Genomic DNA, 20,368 nt, shown 5'->3' with positions numbered 1-20,368 from the left:
GAATTTGACCAAGACTAAAATAGGTCTCGTGAAATCAAAAAAGTTCTAGGTGCTATAGATTTGCCAGGCCGTAGGGTGTCTCCCTGATGCGGAGCAGTTTTCCAAGATGACGTTCCGATCACACCCCAATACATCATTTTTACCTCTGAGACATTTTCTGGAAAAACAAAAATTTGTATGGCGGCCATCTTGTTTTTTCGGCCATTTTGTTTTTTTTTTCACTGGCGATAAAATTTGACCAAGACTTTAATAGGCTTCGTGAAAACAAAAAAAAAACAGGTGCTATAGTTTCGCCAGGCCGTAGGGTGTCTCCCTGATGCGGAGCAGCTTTCGAAGATCGAAAAGTATTTCCATACTCAACATGATGTTTCGATCACATTCCTCATACATCATTTTTACCCCCGAGGCATTTTCGGGAAAAACGAAAATTTTGTATGGCGGCCATCTTGATTTTCCGCCATTTTATTTTTTTTCACCGGCGATAAAATTTGACCAAGATTTAAATAGGTTTTATGAAAACCAAACAGTTCCAGGTGCGATAGTTTCGCCAGGCCGTAGGGTGTCTCCCTGATGCGGAGCAGCTATCGAAAATCCAGACGTATTTTCATACCTCACATGACGTTCCGATAACATTCCTAAACATCATTTTTACCCCCGAGGCATTTTCAGGAAAAACTACAAATTTGTATGGCAGCCATCTTGATTTTCCGCCATTTTGATTTTTTTTCACCAGCGATAAAATTTGACCAAGATTTAAATAGGTTCTGTGAAAAAAATAATCGTTCCAGGTGCGATAGTTTTGCCAGGCCGTAGGGTGTCTCCCTGATGCGGAGCAGTTTTCCAAGATGACGTTCCGATCACACCCCAATACATCATTTTTACCTCTGAGACATTTTCTGGAAAAACAAAAATTTGTATGGCGGCCATCTTGTTTTTCGGCCATTTTGTTTTTTTTTTCACTGGCGATAAAATTTGACCAAGACTTTAATAGGCTTCGTGAAAACAAAAAAGTTCCAGGTGGGATAGTTTCGCCAGGCTGTAGGGTGTCTCCCTGATGCGGAGCAGCTTTCGAAGATCGAAAAGTATTTCCATACTCAACATGATGTTTCGATCACATTCCTAATATATCATTTTTACCCCCGAGGCATTTTCGGGAAAAACGAAAATTTTGTATGGCGGCCATCTTGTTTTTCCGCCATTTTGTTTTTTTTTCAGCGGGGATTGAATTTGACTAAGATTTAAATATGTTTCGCAAAAGAAAAATTGCTCCAGGTTTTATAGTTTTGCCAGGCCGTAGGGTGTCTCCCTGATGCGGAGCAGTTTCTGAAGATCGAAAAGTATTTCAATACTCAACAGGACGTTCCGATTACAACCCCATACACAGTTTTTACCCCCGAGACATTTTCTGGAAAAACGAAATTTTGTATGGCGGCCATCTTGTTTTTCCGCCATTTTGATTTTTTTTCACTGGCGATAAAATTTGACCAAGGTTTAAATAAGGTTTTTTTAAAAAAAAATATTGATACAGGTGTGATAGTTTTGCCAGGCCGTAGGGTGTCTCCCTGATGCGGAGCAGTTTTTCAAGATCGAATAGTTTTTCCATACTCAGCTTGACGTTTCGATCACACCTCCCATACATCATTTTTACCTCCGAGACATTTTCTGGAAAAACGAAATTTTGTATGGCGGCCATCTTGTTTTTCCGCCATTTTGATTTTTTTTCACCGGCGATTGGATTCGACTAAGATTTAAATAGGTTTTGTGGAAAAAGAATCGTTCTAGGTGCGATAGTTGCGCCAGGCCGTAGAGTGTCTCCCTGATGCGGAGCAGTTTTCCATGATCTGGAAGTTTTTCCATACTCACCGGGAGGTCCCGATCACACCCCCCATACATCATTTTGACCCCCCGACGCTCCTTCTGGGAGAACAACCCTGTCAGTGAGTCAGTGAGTCAGTGAGTCAGTGAGTCAATGGGTTTGTAGCTATATATATTATAATAATAATAATATATTATTTATTATTACTATTTTCTTATTTTATTTTTCTTTTTATTATTGTTCATGTCATTATATGTTTATTGCACCAGCCCGTGCTCCAATGCATTAACTTCTTTCACCCTAAGGTTGCCTGGCAGAAATTGCTATTTAGCAATAAGGCCGCCTATTGTACTTATGTTTATATTCGTATGTTTATGTCCTTTGTATATGTCGTTGTGCAATAAAGTATTATTGATTGATTGATTGATTGATTGAAACGCATTCTTTTCTATGTTGGACGATACTTAATAAACAAGCATTGCAATACGATTTGTAGTTTCTACAAAATGCATGGACAAACATACAGGCAAGTATATGGAAAATTTAACACACATTATGATATACATATGGGTCAAATTGATAACCTTTTTTTTGAAGTCGGTTGAATTAGATTAGTTTTCTTCAGTCCCCACCACATGGTCATCAAGATATATAACCATATCCCTAACCATATTCAAAATATAGACAAATCTACATACACTCTTTAACAGTAATTTAAATAAGTTTATTGTAGACAAATGTATTGCATTCAAACTTTTTTTTTCAGATAAACTAAATACTTCAAAGCTTCGATATCTCTATATCTATATACTTACTTAATAACTTGTGTGATATAATTTTGTTATTATAAATAGCATATAATTAAGTAGGTAACTTTATAATAATTTTGTTACCTAGTTACTACTTATTTCTATTTTTCTTAGATAGTTAATATCTTATAATATTATTATAAGATTGGTTATAGTTGTATTTAACCATTTGTAGTAACTTGTCATTTTTGATAAAATATGCTACTTCTTCTACACATAAAACAGACATAATTATTTAGTTGGCTTTTTCACAATTTTAGAGAAAGGTTTAACTTTTCACACAGAATATTAAGAGAGTGACTGGTATTATTAGTATAGCATAGAATAAGTAATAATACTACGGTCATAGGTTAACTTTTGTGTGTATTATAGGTAATTTGTTACAGACCTACTTATTACAGGTCATCTAATGAGTGATGTTACTGTTGTGCTACAACATGGGTTGCTGTCAAACAAGAATCACACTCAGATTGTTATAATTCAAAAAGGAGTCAATCTTATTATTATTATCTATAGTGTTATGATCTCATCTAACTTATTTCATATACCTACCAACATACTTACATAATCTAAAAAAATATTAATAGTAATTAACCATCGCCTATTCTAGTCACACAGCATAAGTAGGGGCAATGCAATTGATTTAAGTAGGTAGGTACCTATTGCCTGTTATTAGGTAGTTTTTTCCATGACTGATGTCAAGCGGCTATTTTATCATCATAAAATCAATCGAACGTTTGGTAAACTGGAATTAAGCTCGTTAAAATCTAAATACTTACCGGCACCGATGCAGGTTGCAGCAGGCTCGTCGTCGACGCAACGGCGACGCATTGTAGAGCACGATGGAATTTCGACGCTTGAACGCTTCATCTATAAACAAACCATTTCTGTACTATTTGTGTTTAACTAATAGACAATAAAATAAGAATTATAGCTTTTAAGTAAGTAGGTACTTACCTTTTAATGTTTCACTTTCATTATGTGAAAAAGAGAAAATCAGTACAGACAGTTAAAGATCTTACAATTATAATAATTATGTTTATATGGCTAACTGTTTTACGATTTTAAAGATTATATACCTAAAAAATATTTTAAAAACTAAAAAATATTTATAAATAATTGTTAAATTATCAATAACAAAATCGACTTACCTTTGGAAATCTTGAAATACAAGTGAAAAAACGCTTGTCACTTTTTCGCGCCAACGGTTTGGGTACAGATTTTTTTTTTTTTGATTATTTTGTCCATAGGACAGGCAAAGGAAACATAACCCATACAGCCAAGTCATGTGTTATATTTATTTATATATGTTTTATGGCCGAAGCCAAGTCATATATTGTTTTCAAAATTAAGGCCGAAGCCAAGTCTAAGTTTGTCTTCAAAATTAAGGCCGAAGCATTTTTTTTTTGGGTACTGAGTTTACTTTTTTTTTTCCATGAGACTAACAAACAAATTCTGGCAAAGCAGATTCAAACAGCCAATATCGAAAAATATTGAGGTACTTTTTTCTTCACTTGGTCGCATAGATGTCGATGGAATTAATAAATAAGCAATATAAAATCGAATTGCTTTTTGTCACTACAGTAGAATATAACTTTTTTAAATAAGCAATGAAGATTGAGTATTTTCATTAATTTTTCCATTGTTTTTTGGCGGGAAAGTTGTTTTCTTCATTGAATAATCTATTTATATTTAATACGAAATGAAGAAGTAATCGAAAAACATTCACTTAAGTGTTATCATATCGGAAAAATATACTCATAAGACCGAATGTTCTTTATAAACCCAAACACCATTGTTTAACTATTGTGTATGGATATCTCGGTCTTAAGAGGATAAATATAAAGTATAAATAAACATTCAATAAACAAAGTGGTACTATCTATTTTCACTTCGTCCCAAGAAGCCGCTTCATAACTCGAAAATTTATATGGACTTTTGAGTTAATTCGTATCACAAACCTAAAGGTCTATGTAACCAGGCCAAAAATTTCCATAAAGAAAAAAAATATGAGGCTATAATTATGACAATACATTTGCGTAACCTGTGGATTCCATTGCCTACCGATTTGAAAATATGAAATTACGTTTATTGTTTTTAACCAATTTTTAACGAATTTAACGTACCTAGTATATATAGTATTTGGCTGTATAGGTTATGTTTCCTTTGCCTGTCCTATGGACAAAATAACCAAAAAAAAAACTAAACATAATGGTCTTATGGTCTCGTTCTGTGGTCTCGTTGCCGAGAAGTTCTCTTGTTAATTTCCTGTGCTACTTTGTTAGAATTTGTAGCTTACAAGATCATCGAGTAGTGCGAGCGTCGACATTCTATTGTAAAAACTTCCAGAGCCATTGTGTGTTTTGGATAGAGCCGATATGATAAAAAGTTTGTGGATAATGTTCGTTGATAAATTGCAATGTAAGTAACATACAAACAAATGACATTGTTATTATATATGACACTGTTATTATATAGTTATTTATTTATAGGTGTTAATGCTGATCGACTTTGTCATACTAACTCATACTCATACTAAGAGGTGTAAGCAACAATAACAAGTTTCCTGAAGAATGTTCCAGTCGGACAGTTGGAAACAATTATGTCTGTATAAGTTGTGGAATATCTTTGGGAAGGCACTCACGAAGATAAAATCACAGGCCATGGGCTTATGGAAAGAAGTGAAGAGTGGTATTATATAGAAAAACAATCTCCGAGATAGGTATTAAAGTATTAAGTATTTTAATTTATGTTGTACATGAAAAAAATGATGTGTTTCAATCATAATTGTTATAAGGCAATCCTTAATTATGATTAAAACATTCTATTTTAATTTATTGTTGGCAATGTTTCAGTTCCATTTTTTTTTTTTTTTATTAGCCATAAATTCAGATACAATATATTTTTTTTTTTACACATTCCATTATTCGGCGGTAACGTTTAGGTCTGTATCTGTGTGCCCATTGGCAAAGGCCTCCCCCAATCTATTCCACTCCTCTTTGCATTTAGCCGTTCTAGTCCAGGTTTTTCCGGCCACTCTGACGATTTCGTCCTCCCATCGTCGGAATGGTCTACCTCGGTTTCTTTTGCCTTCTCTTGGGTACCATGTGGTGACGCATTTGCTCCATTTATCTGGACCCTGCATTATCTGGCCTGCCCATTTCCATTTTAAATGTCTTGTTTTGAGTGTTACATCAGTTATCCTAGTTTTCTTCCGTAAGTCTTCATTTCGTGTTTTTTCAATTCTTCTTTTCCCAGTCATGCTTCTCTCCATGGCTCTTTGGCAGATTTCGAGTTTTTTACTGTGTTCTTTTGTAAGTGCCCATGTCTGGCAACCATAGCACAAAACTGGTAGAATACATACGTTGAATAGTTTGCTTTTAATCTTGATGTTTGCTTTTTTGTCTTTCATGATTTCTCTGTACGACCAATATGTTTTCCATGCATTCCCTATTCTCCTATCTATCTCCTTTGATGTTAATTCTTGGGTAGAGATGAGCTGTCCCAGATATTGGTATTCTTGTACATATTCGATTATGTTATCGCCTATTTTAATTATTGAGTCAGGCTTAACATTTGTCATTGCCTTTGTTTTTGTAGTGTTCATAGTAAGACCTACGTCTCTACTAGCCTTGTCGAGGTCTACTAGCATTTTTTGGAGATCAGCTGCTGAAGTGGCCCATATCACTATGTCATCAGCGAATCTGAGGTGTGATAGTGTTTCGCCATTGATGTTGATGCCGAGTTGGTCCCACTCTAGCTTTCGGAATACCTCTTCAAGAACTGCTGAGAATAATTTTGGTGACAGGGGATCGCCTTGTCTTACTCCTCTTAGTATTTTTATGGTCTCTCCCTCTTTATCGAGTTTAACTTTAGCCGTGGCACCAGTGTAGATGTTTTTGATTATCCTTATGTATTTGTGCTCTATGCCTTGGTTTCGTAATGCTTCCCAGATTTTTGTGTGGTCCAGAGAATCGAACGCCTTACAGTAATCCACAAAACAGCAAAAGAAGGTTCTGTTGTACTCTTTACTTTTTTCTATTATCTGTTTCACTACATGGATGTGATCGATAGTTGAGTAATTTCTTCTAAATCCTGCCTGTTCTTTTGGTTGGTTTTCGTCCAGAGCAATGGTAATGCGGCTTAAGATGATCTTTGAGAAAATTTTATACAGATTTGGCAATAAGCTTATTGGTCTATAGTTGCTTATATCATTTTTGTTGCCCTTTTTATGTATTAGCGTGATAGTGGATCTCTTCCATTGTTCTGGTATTTCTTCAGTTTCTATTATGATGTTAAATAAGTCTGTTAATGCTGTTAATATATACTCTTTAGTTTCGATCAGTGTTTCATTTGGGATGTTATCTGGACCCGGAGCTCTGTCTCTTCTTTGTGTTGACAATGCCTTCTCGACTTCTCGCTGAAGTATGTGTGGTATGGTAGTATCTTCAGACAGTGTAATTCTTTCTTCCGGTCCCTGTTTGGAGTATAGTTCTTTGAAGAATTCGGTGGCTATCTCAATTATTTCTGGTCTCTTTGTTTTTTGGAGGCCGTGTTTATCCTGTAGTTTGGGAATCCACTCTTTCTTTTCCTGTAGGATCTTCATTGCCTTTTTTGTTCCTCCTGTTCTTTCTATTAGGGTATGAATCGTTTTTTCTCTGTGGTTTTTTATATCTTTTCTCATGCTTGTTCTTACTAATTTGCTCAATCGTGTTATTTCTTTTCTGGTATCGGTAGTTTTCGGTGTCTTCTGAATCAATGTTGCTCTAGTCTCTAGTAGAAGTTTGGTTCTTTCACTTAATAGCTCTTTCCCTTTTTTAGTTATCGATTTTTCGTTGTTGCACTTTTTTAATATTTCAATTATCTTTTCGTAGGTATCTTTTATATTACTTCCTGTGAGATTTTCTCTGATGTATTTAATTTCTTTTTCTAGATCTTTGACGCTTAGTGTTTCTTTATTGAGTTTTATTTTCTGGTATTGGGCTCTTCTTCTGTGTGATTTTGGTGGAGTTGATTTTAGTTTAGCTCTAACCATTCTGTGGTTTGTGTTGAAATTAAAACTCTTTACTGTGTCACAATCGTCAAATAGCTTGGTTTTGTTGGTTAAAATGTAGTCAATTTCATTTTTATATTTGCCATCTGGTGATATCCAGGTCCAACGCTTACTCTGTGGTTTTCTGTATTTTGTATTTAGGATGGTCAGTTGATGTTCTAAGGCTAAGTTAACTAGTTTTTTGCCGTTCCTGGTTCTCTTTCCTTGACAATACAGACCAAGGATATTCTCCTCACCATCATTTCTCCGCCCTATTTGAGCGTTGAAGTCCCCCATTAGTATTAGATTCTTAGCGTTAAGTTTAATTATCTCCTCATTCAGTTTATTGTAAAAGGCCTCAATCTCTTCGTCTGAAGATTGCTCTGTTGGTGAGTAAACCTGTATTATTGTCCACTCGTCTTTATGAGGTGGTAAGAGAATTCTGAGTATAGCTATCCGTTCAGAGACTCCATAGATTTCGATTATGTTGTTTTTCAGCTTGTTATTTACGATGAAACCGACGCCATATTGACCTGGTGTTTCTCCTTTGTAGTATAAAATAAACTTGCCGTAATCATCTATTTGGTCACCCATGCGTCTAACTTCGCTGGTTCCCAAAATATCCCAATTAATTTTTTCTAATGCCATTGTTAGTTCAAGTAAGTTTTCTTCAGTTCTTAGTGTGCGTGTGTTAAGTGTAGCTATGCAGATTTGTTTGTTTCCTTTAATTCCTTCTTGTTGTTGTTTGGTTGGGGGGGATTGGTCTAATTCCCCACGGGGACCGGCCGGATTGGGGAATGTTGGGTATGTTCCGTTGATTTCCTTTGTTACTTTGATACTTGTCTTTCGGTTGCCGCCTTTTTTTAGTTTTTTTGCGTCTCATTTGCAGTTGTTCTATTTCTCATTGCTTCAAACGGGTTTATTTTGGATATCTTCGCCGGCTGCGACGGATTTATATTTTCTTGAGGTTTGCTGAAATAGTTAGGGGGAGTACTAGGAGGTGAGGATGTAGCCCTTTTCCTCTTTTCGGCATCAGTTTTCTCTCGGATTACAAGTTTGCCATTTTTTATGATTGCGTATTTTCCAGACTCTCTGGCTTCTTTCAGTTTAGGTATCAGTGCCTTCCTTATTTCCACCTCTTCTTTTGACAAATCTTCCGTTATGTATATTCCTTCTGGGAGTCTCTTTTTATTTTTCATGATTTCGTTCCTTCGCCATGAGAGGGTACAACTAATTTTGATAGGTCTAGTTTTGTTATCGCTCTTTTTCCCATTCTGTGTAGTTGATTTATTTCCCACTTGTCCCAGCTGTGGTTTTCGCTTCGTGGCTCGCTTGTTTTGTTGAGCAGTTCCAGCACTTTATTTATGAGGTCTTCCTTACCGGCTTCTGTTTCCTCCACACCATGCAAGATAATATTGTTTTTTCTTGATTCCATTTCGAGAGATCTGATTCTAGACCGCAGGGTGTCCACTTCTCTTCTCAGAACTTCGTTTTCCTGTCTAATTGGTGCTAGATGTTCCTCTAAAGTTTTACTAATTGTTTCAGCTATGGCTTGAGTTTGCTTTTGGTTTTGTTTTTCCATCTCTTCCTTAATATTGGACCATAGTAACTTCATTTGCTCATCCATTTTACTGTTGGTTCGGTTGGTTTGATTTTTCTACCAATTGAGTGTATTTTTGCTTTGACTGGCAACACCAAGTGTCCAAACCTTGAAATTCTGACAGCTGTAGTGTCTTTGGATTTTTATAACCTCAAAATGGATCTTTGTATTTTCGACACTGGTTTATGCCACTTGTTAGCTTTTCTTGCACTGTTTTGCTTATTTTGAAGTGACCCGCGTTTATTTTTAGGTATTATTAACGAATTTTCTTCACTGATTAACCACTTTTGCACTGTTTCTACGTTTAAAAGCGGGAGACGTGAGTTACGTGATGTTTACGTTATGACAGTTGACAGCCGAAAAAAAAAGTTTTTTCAGTTCCATTCCTACACATTAAATAATATTGATACAATCGGGCATATTGTGCAATATACTATACTATTAAAAACATTCATGTTTGCTTTCAGATGCCTGATGGATGCCCATGTATGCGTTGTTTGCAGGATGAGCTCACCTCAAAAGCATTAATATCTAGCGAACATAAAAGCTGTGTTAGGTGTGTTGTTGCAATGTATATAGTTCTATTTATTAACCCCCCGACTCAAAAACAACGGGGTGTTATAAGTTTGAAGTGTGTGTATGTGTCTGTCTGTGGCATCGTAGCTCCCAAACGGATGATCCAATTTTAATATGTTTTTTTTTGTTTGTAAGTTATATTAGTCGAGAGTGTTCTTAGCTATGTTTGGTAGAAATCGGTTCAGGTCTTCAAGGTCATCAGAAATGTTTGTTAAGTATGATAGGAATGTTACACGCTCAGTTTGCTTGCAAGCATAGGTATGTGGGATAAGTTATTTTTTGCTTTTTATAGGGTTTTTAATTTTTTCACCTTTTTTCATAATAATTGAGTACTTTTGTTTTGTCGGGGTTTTTTTTTTGTTCCAAGATGTTGGTAAACTATGAGTAAATATCACTTTATAATTATAATTTATATTATTAAATCATTAAATAGATAAAAACCTGTGTATATTTTTATGTTATTGTTAAGTTTATTCTCTACCTACTTACTTACTAATATGTTACCATATTAAGTCTGTTCAAAAATCATAAATAGGTACTTGTTCTTCATCTATCACGTAGGTTGTGAAGTGGATGACCAACCTCATCAACCAGAGTTATTGCTGAGCCGCCAATGTCGTTGGATCAGCCAGCCATGTCCTAACTGAACCAAGGATCACAAAGAAATTTTTGTGTTTTGTCTCCACCGGGACTTGAACCTGGGACCTCCGGAATGTCAGCCACTGGATCACATAGGCCGAGAGTATATGGTTAAGTTGCTGTATTATTTCAACTATTTAATTAAATGTAGGAATATTTTGTATGAGTATGAATAAAACAAATTATTTCTAAAAATATATGTTTTATTATGTTTTTAATAAAATTGTTTCTTTTTAAAATTATGTTGAAAAATAAAAATAGTAATCACGTCGTTTAGCACCACTTCAACTGATAGGATCTCACAATCAATGTTTTTTGTGGTAAGTATCAAAATTGTTAGTTACATTTAATTTTTGACCTCTTGGGGCCAGATTTTCACATCAAACATCCTTTGGTGGTCTTTATTGGTCTAAATGCAAGACAAATATAATTACAAAATCTATTAGGTACCAATGAGGGACTTTCCAGGCTACGTCCCCAAAAAAATAGATGGCGCTGTACAGATGTGCGATCTTTTAAATATGCCTATATACCCTTGCCATTACATTTAAATAATATTTATTTACTCGAGTAATGAGAAAATAGGTAATTATCATGTTAAATCTGGACAGCGCCATCTGTATTTTTTTTTGAAAACCTAGTCTGGAAAGTCATCCATTAGCTTTTTTATAAAATATTTTATTACCTACCTAGTTACTAAATATGCAAGAGTAACGTGTGTTGTTGGTACTGATTCCAGTACACACTATCTAAGTTTATTTGAAGTTATACCTGTCATTTTATTATCAGCTGACGGGTAAACGACAGGCTTAAAATGTATGGAATAGGTTCACAAGAATTTTAGGCAGAAATTAAAAAACCCCAGCAAAAGTTGACAGCACACATGTCACCGGCGATAGAATTTGACCAAGATTTAAATAGGTCTCGTGAAAAAAGAATAGTTTCAGATGCGATAGTTTTGCCGGGGCGTAGTGTGTCTCCGTGACGAGGAGCAGTTTTCGAAGACCGGGAAGTATTTCCGTACTCTACATGACGTTCCGATCACACCTCCCATACATCATTTTTAGCCCCGAGGCTTTTTTTGTATAAGGGAAATTTTGTATGGCGGCCATCTTGTTTTTCCGCCATTTTGATTTTTGTCACCAGCGATTGAATTTGACCAAGATTTAAATATGTTATGCGAAATAAAAGTTGCTCCAGGTTTTATAGTTTTGCCAGGCCGTAGGGTGTCTCCCTGATGCGGAGCAGTTTTTCAAGATCGAGCAGTATTGAAATACTCAACAAGACGATCCGATCACACCCCTGTACATCATTTTTACCACCGAGGCATTTTCAGGAAAAACGAAAAATTTGTATGGCGGCCATCTTGTTTTCCGCCATTTTGATTTTTTTTCACCGGCGATAAAATTTGACCAAGATTTAAATAGGTCTAGTGGAAAAAGAATCGTTCCAGGTGTGATACTTTTGCCAGGCCGTAGGGTGTCTCCCTGATGCGGAGCAGCTATCTAAAACCCAGACGTATTTTCATACTCGACATGACGTTCCGATCACACCCCTATACATCATTTTTACACCCGAGACATTTTCTGGAAAAACAAAAATTTATATGGCGGCCATCTTGTTTTTCCGCCATTTTGATTTATTTTCACCGGCGATAAAATTTGACCAAGATTTAAATAGGTCTAGTGGAAAAAGAATCGTTCCAGGAGCGATAGTTTTCCCAGGCCGTAGGGTGCCGCCCTGATGCGGAGCAGTTTTTGAAGGTCGGGAAGTATTTCCATACTCAATATGACATTTTGATCTCATCCCTCTTACGTCATATTCACCCCGAGGCATTTTCGAGAAAAACGAAAATTTTGTATGGCGGCCATCTTGTTTTTCCGCCATTTTGGTTTTTTTTCAATGGCGATAAAATTTGACCAAGATTTAAATACATTGTGCGAAAAAAAAATTGATCCAGATGTGATAGTTTTGCCAGGCCGTAGGGTGTCTCCCTGATGCGGAGCAGTTTTTCAAGATCGAGAAGTATTTCCATACTCAACAATACGTTCCAATTACACCCCAATACATTGTTTTTGCCTCCGAGACATTTTCTAGAAAAACAAAATTTTGTATGGCGGCCATCTTGTTTTTCCGCCATTTTGATTTTTTTTCATCGGCGATAAAATTTGACCAAGATTTAAGTAGCTTTTGTGAAAAAAAAATCATTCCAGGTGCGATAGTTTCACCAGGCCGTAGGGTGTCTCCCTGATGCGGAGCAGTTTTCCATGATCTGGAAGTTTTCCCATACTCATCGGAAGTTTTTGATGACACCCCCCATACATCATTTTTACCCCCCGGCGCTCCTTCTGGGAGAACAACCCTGTCAGTGAGTCAGTCAGTCAGTCAGTCAGTCAGTCAGTACATGGGTTTGTAGCTATATATATTATAACTAGATGTCGCGTGGTTCGCTCGCAGCAAGCTGCTCGCGTGTCTTGTTTTCCCACCATTTTTTTACCGCGATAGAATTTGACCAAGACTTAAATAGGTCTCGTGAAATCAAAAAAGTTCTAGGTGCTATAGTTTTGCCAGGCCGTAGAGTGACCCCTGATGCGGAGCAGTTTTCCAAGATGACGTTCCGATCACACCCCAATACATCATTTTTACCTCGTGAGACATTTTCTGGAAAAACAAAAATTTGTATGGCGGCCATCTTGTTTTTCGGCCATTTTGTTTTTTTTTTCACTGGCGATAAAATTTGACCAAGACTTTAATAGGCTTCGTGACAACAAAAAAGTTCCAGGTGCGATAGTTTCGCCAGGCTGTAGGGTGTCTCCCTGATGCGGAGCAGCTTTCGAAGATCGAAAAGTATTTCCATACTCAACATGATGTTTCGATCATATTCCTCATACATCATTTTTACCCCCGAGGCATTTTCGGGAAAAACGAAAATTTCGTATGGCGGCCATCTTGTTTTTCCGCCATTTTGGTTTTTTTTCACCGGGGATTGAATTTGACCAAGATTTAAATAGGTTTCGTGAAAAAAATATTGCTCTAGGTTTTATAGTTTTGCCAGGCCGTAGGGTGTCTCCCTGATGCGGAGCAGTTTTTCAAGATCGAGCAGTACTGAAATACTCAACATGACGATCCGATCACATCCCTATACATCATTTTTACCCTCGAGGCATTTTCAGGAAAAACGAAAATTTTGTATGGCGGCCATCTTGTTTTTCCGCCATTTTGGTTTTTTTTCACCAGGGATTGGATTCGACCAAGATTTAAATATGTTTCGCGAAAGAAAAATTGCTCCAGGTTTTATAGTTTTGCCAGGCCGTAGGGTGTCTCCCTGATGCGGAGCAGATTTTGAAGATAGAGAAGTGTTTTCATACTCCACAAGACGTTCCGATTACATCTCCATACACAGTTTTTACTCCCGATGCATTTTCTGAAAAAACAAAATTTTGTATGGCGGCCATCTTGTTTTTCCGCCATTTTGATTTTTTTTCACCCACAATAGAATTTGACCAAGATTTAAATAGGTTTTGTGAAAAAATAATCGTTCCAGGTGCGATAGTTTTGCCAGGCCGTAGGGTGTCTCCCTGATGCGGAGCAGTTTTCCAAGATCTGGAAGTTTTCCCATACTCACCGGGAGGTCCCAATCACACCTCCCATACATCATTTTGACCCCCCGACGCTCCTTCTGGGAGAACAACCCTGTCAGTGAGTCAGTCAGTCAGTGAGTCAGTCAGTCAGTGGGTTTGCAGCTATATATAGTATAATATAATAATAACTAGATGTCGCGTGGTTCGCTCGCAGCAAGCTGCTCGCGTGTCCTGTATTAGTTCGCAGCTTTGTATGGCGGCCATCTTGTTTAAATAGGTCTCGTGAAATCAAAAAAGTTCTAGGTGCTATAATTTTGCCAGGCCGTAAGGTGTCTCCCTAATGCGGAGCAGTTTTCCAAGATGACGTTCCGATCACACCCCTATACATATTTTTGGACCTTGAGGAATTTTCTAGAAAAACAAAATTTTGTATGGCGGCCATCTTGTTTCTCCGCCATTTTGTTTTTTTTTTCACAGGCTATAAAATTTGACCAAGATTTAAATAGGTTTTGTGAAAACAAAAAAGGTCCAGATGCGATAGTTTCGCCAGGCCGTAGGGTGCCGCCCTGATGCGGAGGAGCTTTCAAAGATCGAGAAGTATTTCCATACTCTACAAGACGTTTCGATCAAAACCCTCATACATAATTTTTATCCTAGAGGCATTTTCAGGAAAAACTAAAAATTTGTATGGCGGCCATCTTGTTTTTCCGCCATTTTGTTTTTTTTCTGCCTGCGATTGAATTCGACCAAGATTTTAATAGGCTTGGTGGAAAAAATAATGTTCTAGGTGCGATAGTTTGGCCAGGCCGTAGGGTGTCTCCCTGATGCGGAGCAGTTTTCCAAAATCTGGAGGTTTTCTCATACTCTCCGGGAGGTCCAAATCACACCTCTATACATAATTTTTACCTCCGAGACATTTTCTGGAAAAACGAAATTTTGTATGGCGGCCATCTTGTTTTTCCGCCATTTTGATTTTTTTCCACCAGAAATTGGATTTGACCAAGATTTAAATAGGTTTTGTGAAAAAAGAATCGTTCCAGGTGCGATAGTTTCGCCAGACTGTAGGGTGTCTCCCTGATGCGGAGCAGTTTTCCAAGATCTGGAAATTTTCCCATACTCACCGGGAGGTCCCGATCACACCCCCCATACATCATTTTTACCCCCCGACGCTCCTTCTGGGAGAACAACCCTGTCAGTGAGTCAGTGAGTCAGTGAGTCAGTCAGTCAGTCAGTACATGGGTTTGTAGCTATATATAATATAACTAGATTATAATAATAATAACTAGATGTCGCGTGGTTCGCTCGCAGCAAGCTGCTCGCGTGTCTTGTTTTCCCGCCATTTTTTTACTGCGATAGAATTTGACCAAGACTTGAATAGGTCTCGTGAAATCAAAAAAGTTCTAGGTGCTATAGTTTTGCCAGGCCGTAGGGTGACCCCTGATGCGGAGCAGTTTTCCAAGATGACGTTCCGATCACACCCCAATACATCATTTTTACCTCTGAGACATTTTCTGGAAAAACAAAAATTTGTATGGCGGCCATCTTGTTTTTCGGCCATTTTGTTTTTTTTTCACTGGCGATAAAATTTGACCAAGACTTTAATAGGCTTCGTGAAAACAAAAAAGTTCCAGGTGCGATAGTTTCGCCAGGCTGTAGGGTGTCTCTCTGATGCGGAGCAGCTTTCGAAGATCGAAAAGTATTTCCATACTCAAAATGATGTTTCGATCACATTCCTTATACATCATTTTTACCCCCGAGGCATTTTCGGGAAAAACGAAAAATTTGTATGGCGGCCATCTTGTTTTTCCGCCATTTTGATTTTTTTCCACCCACAATAGAATTTGACCAAGATTTAAATAGGTTTCGTGAAAAAAGAATCGTTCCAGGTGCGATAGTTTCGCCAGACTGTAGGGTGTCTCCCTGATGCGGAGCAGTTTTCCAAGATCTGGGATTTTTTCCATACTCATCGGGAGGTCTCGATCACACCCCCCATACATCATTTTTACCCCCCGACGCTCCTTCTGGGAGAACAACCCTGTCAGTGAGTCAGTCAGTCAGTGGGTTTGTAGCTATATATAGGTGCCGATTCCGGCAGGCACACTTAAATTTAAGTTAGCTAAGATTACGGTTTAAATGTCAAAAACTGGATTTGTATTCTGGCGGCACATTTTAGTTGACGCCTAATCTTAAATTTAGGAATGACGTTTCTAAATTACTCAATTTAGGTTTAGCTTACTTGTTGGTTTATTCCTTTAGATTATTTCAAAATACTTTATGATGTGAACCAAACAAAATCACCAGTTAGCAGTAACAAAAGGTGGGCTAAAAAACTTCTTTTACAAGCTCTTTACTGCTTTATCTCAGTTTCCACGAATATCATGGCATGCTAAATGTACTGGGAATGTGACGGAACCCACATTTTTTGTTTACATCCTTCTGATCATTATATTTGTTTCTGTCCAACCTGTTAGGAAATGTAAGCATGAATTGATGTATGTATGTATTCTAATAAATCCTTTTTTATTTCAGGTGATAAATCTTTGATTTTGACATTTGCAAGTAGTCCTAATAGCCACTGCATCCTGAATTGTAATTATGAGCCACCAATAACAAAAAATACTTCTGTGACATGGATCCCTAATGTTCTCTCAGGTATGTAAGTACATTAAATATGAAAGCAAATCTGTCTACCTATGAGTTATATATATAACAGCCTCTTTGGTCTAATGGTTTTCTAACCATAGCTCACAATCTGGAGATCCGGGTCTGATACCCAATGGGGACATCGTCAAAATCACTTAGAGGCTGTCAAGGTCCTTTGTATGTATAGGAAACTGCAGGCTTAATTCATCCAATTGTCTGAAGAAGTTAGATGATTCTGTGCTTCAGAAGGCACGTCAAGCAGTTATTCCCGGGCTATTTAGCCCAAACACGGTCACTAATCTGCTGTCGAGCAGAATATAGTATGCTTCATACCCCCTCCGGTTGATTGAAGGGATGCCTAAGCCCAGCAGTGGGACATAATAAATAGGCTATTTATGTTTGTTTCTTATTAGAATAATTATCTAAGCATTATACTTGTTTTAGATGGTGATGAATAAAGAAAGAAGAACCCAGGAGTATAAAAAAATACTTACATACATACCTACCATTGTGGTGCTGTACATACATACATAGTCACACCACCATACCAGGATGGACTGAGCCGTGCACTACCAAGAAGACCAACTGCAGCCTCTTGTGATGGACATAATGACCAGAGTGGTGACAGATAAGCAACCCATCACAAATATAAATATTTCTTTTTTCTGTGCAAGTTTTGATGTTATAAATAAAATACAATCAAAAAGTATTTGTAACAAGTATGTTTTATTACTAGTTTAGTAGGGAACAGAAATAAAATAAACAAATTTATTTTGTCTTTCTTCTACATCTGTGAGGTTTATTTGGGAACATTCCCAGTTTTTTCAGTTAAGGCCCTTGTTATCCTCCCAATGTTATGTAATCTGCTCGTTGTCACTCACAACTCCCAAATCTGAAGAGAAAACAAATATTATAAATGCTGTATACACTTCCATCTCTCTAAACTTTAATAAATCAAGACAACATGCAGTCAGTTTTTAAGATAGATAACCAGTCCGTTACCTACATACATACATAAACAGCCTATATACATCCCACTGCTGGGCACAGGCCTCCCCTCAATCAACCAGAGGAGGTATGGAGCATACTCCACCATGCTGCTCCAAAAAAAAAACACCTCCACCAACCCGCATTGGAGTCTGTTACCTAGGCCATTATAATACTGAAGAAGATCCCTTCCTTAGTTACTATTCTTCTTCTATCATGTGAGTTATGAGATGGATTACCAACCGATGAGGTTGGTAACCCTGGTGTCTGGGTTATTATTGAGCCGCCAAGGGCCCCTGACATGACTCATGTAACAACTACATACTTACTCTAGTAAGTAGTAACCAAGACCAACAGCTTAACATGCCTTCTGAAGCACTGATCATCTTACATTTGGACAATCAGGTGTTCAGCCTGTAATGTCCTAGCAAAACAAAGAATACAAAGATGATTTCTGTGATTTTTCTCTACCGGGATTCGAACCCGGGACCTCTGGATTGTGAGCACAACGTTCAACTACTGGACCACGGAGGCCGTTATGTGTTTAGTTACTATGACTGGCATGAAAAACGGTTTCATACATAAGAGGCAAATTCACAGAGAGTCTTGACTCCATTACTAATTACTTAAGTACCTACATAGTCATTTCATTAGATAAGTAAGCTTCGTCAAGGGCCTTTAGTCCGGGACACCCGAATAGTCACAGCAGCAGGTTGATGAGGTTGGTCATTGATCTTACAAACCACATTAGAGAAAAAACAGGATTAGCCGTTCCTCATATCTGGCCGTCCTAGGCCTGAGCCTAATCAGCCGTAAAGGAAATCCACTTACAACGAGCAACACTCACTTAAATATATTTTTAACTAGGAATATGCTTACATGTTGCCATTGCTCCAAGATGCATCAAAATTCTTCCATACTATTGTTTTATAAACATTAAAATAGTTCATCCTCTTATTGATTTTCTTTATAATTATGTCATCCCACTTAAGGTTTCTGTCAAGTATTGCCTGAAAATTAGTAAAAAATCTGATTAATACAAGTAACTCAGATTAATATGATGTCTACAAGTTCTTCTATGACATATTTTTTCGATCACTCACCTCTTCATCACTAAATTAGTAGTGCAACTGCTCAGGAGGAAATCTAATACAATCACTCCTGTCTTCAAAACTTCGTGCTCACCTCATGCTGGACTTTCTCTACTTGGTAATTTAAGGCTATTTACGTGTACGAATGAGTCCATATTAAAAGAGCTCAAGATCACGACGCGGCTCTCCTCAATATGCCGGAATCGTGCCCTAAGCTTCTTCGGACATATTATGCGGTCTCCGAAGCACAGTCTGGAGAAGCAGATCATCGTTGGGCAAATGGATGGCAAACGTGCGCGAGGAAGGGCGCCTACGAGGTGGTCTGACATCGTGAAGAAGACGGTGGGCGGCAGCATACAGAGGGCGGTGCACGCTGCATATAGCCGTACCGAGTGGAAAACCATAACCTGTGGTCGCGATCCTCAGCAGTGAGGGAACGACGAAGAAGAAGATAGGAGTCTTGTTGGTTGAGGACTTTTAATATGCATTCACAGCGAGTTCCGTCGTTCTGATACAACACAACTTCCACTTTTACTAGTTCCGCCTTGGTCTTCCTCTTCATCGACGTCCTTTTATTTAGTCATTTTTGTGTTTTATTAAGTATTTTTGATTTGAAAACCTAACGATACCTAATCTCAACACGTTTTTTTTTAAGTATGATCTTGACGCTGTGTTTTTTATGGTTTAGAATAATGCCAGATGTATGTTTTAAAATTCATAGAAAAATGTTTTATTGCATTTATTTATTGTATTTGCTGCTAAAACACACATAAATTATGATTTCGTATTCCTTCGTACGAAATTATAAGAAAAACATGTATTTTTTTTGTTCAAATGACGATTTCATTCACTCACTTCCATTCATTCTTCTTTACCAATTCTTTACGAAAAAAACGACACCAGCTGGTTGACCATAGACCTCGTAGACGTTCTATTAAATTTAAGCGTGTCAAACATCCTGATAAAATATTTTAAATTTAGACGACCATAAAGCCAGAATTACACTTTTTGCTAAACTAAATTAAAATTAGGTTTTCTAAGATAAATTTAGATTTAAGTTGGTGTTTGCAGGAATCGGCACCATAGTATAACTATATAATAAAATAATAAAATAACTAGATGTCGCGTGGTTCGCTCGCAGCAAGCTGCTCGCGTGTCTTGTATTAGTGTTCAACCCGAACATGTATCCGAATTCCAAATATGATATGAAAAAAAATTCATTAAACACCTTAATTATAGAGAGAAAATAAAATTACCATCCTATGAGGAGGGATGCATATATCACCGCGTCAGTAATCTGAAGGATAGAAGAATACTACTGGACATGGCCTTTTTGCACGATATAGTTAACGCAAGTCTTGATTGTCCCGCACTTACATCATCTATCTCTCTTATCACGCCACAACGACGCCCTCCACATCCCTTACATAAAGTATTTCATATCCAGCGGAATCGCACAAACTACGGAAGCAACGATTTTACTTCACGAGCACTTAATGTTTATAATAATACATTTAGTGACTTTGACATTTATGCTTTATCGAAACCTTCTTTTAAGAAACTTGTACTCGAGAGGTTATCTAAATTATAAATT

At 37.3% G+C, this 20,368-nt stretch overlaps 2 long non-coding RNA genes across 3 annotated transcripts; both read left to right on the top strand.

Annotated features, from left to right (window-relative positions):
- Positions 1-4,827: 4,827 nt before the first annotated feature.
- On the top strand, positions 4,828-10,633 carry LOC126381614 (uncharacterized). 2 transcript variants are annotated; one of them, XR_007568899.1, is made up of 4 exons: positions 4,828-5,046; positions 5,118-5,347; positions 9,725-9,813; positions 10,395-10,633. It is a non-coding gene; the product is annotated as an uncharacterized LOC126381614 (long non-coding RNA). The 2 variants fall into 2 exon arrangements; XR_007568898.1 differs by lacking the exon at positions 10,395-10,633 and having other exon boundaries at positions 4,831-5,046; positions 9,725-10,211.
- Positions 10,634-16,273: 5,640 nt separating this feature from the next.
- Positions 16,274-17,405, top strand: LOC126381615 (uncharacterized). Its single transcript, XR_007568900.1, has 2 exons — positions 16,274-16,705; positions 17,141-17,405. It is a non-coding gene; the product is annotated as an uncharacterized LOC126381615 (long non-coding RNA).
- The last annotated feature ends 2,963 nt before the right edge of the window (positions 17,406-20,368 follow it).

The sequence above is a fragment of the Pectinophora gossypiella genome, unplaced genomic scaffold, assembly GCF_024362695.1.
Source record: "Pectinophora gossypiella unplaced genomic scaffold, ilPecGoss1.1 Pgos_67, whole genome shotgun sequence".
Classification (NCBI taxonomy): Eukaryota; Metazoa; Arthropoda; class Insecta; order Lepidoptera; family Gelechiidae; genus Pectinophora; species Pectinophora gossypiella.
This window is presented reverse-complemented; position numbering and strand designations above follow the sequence as displayed.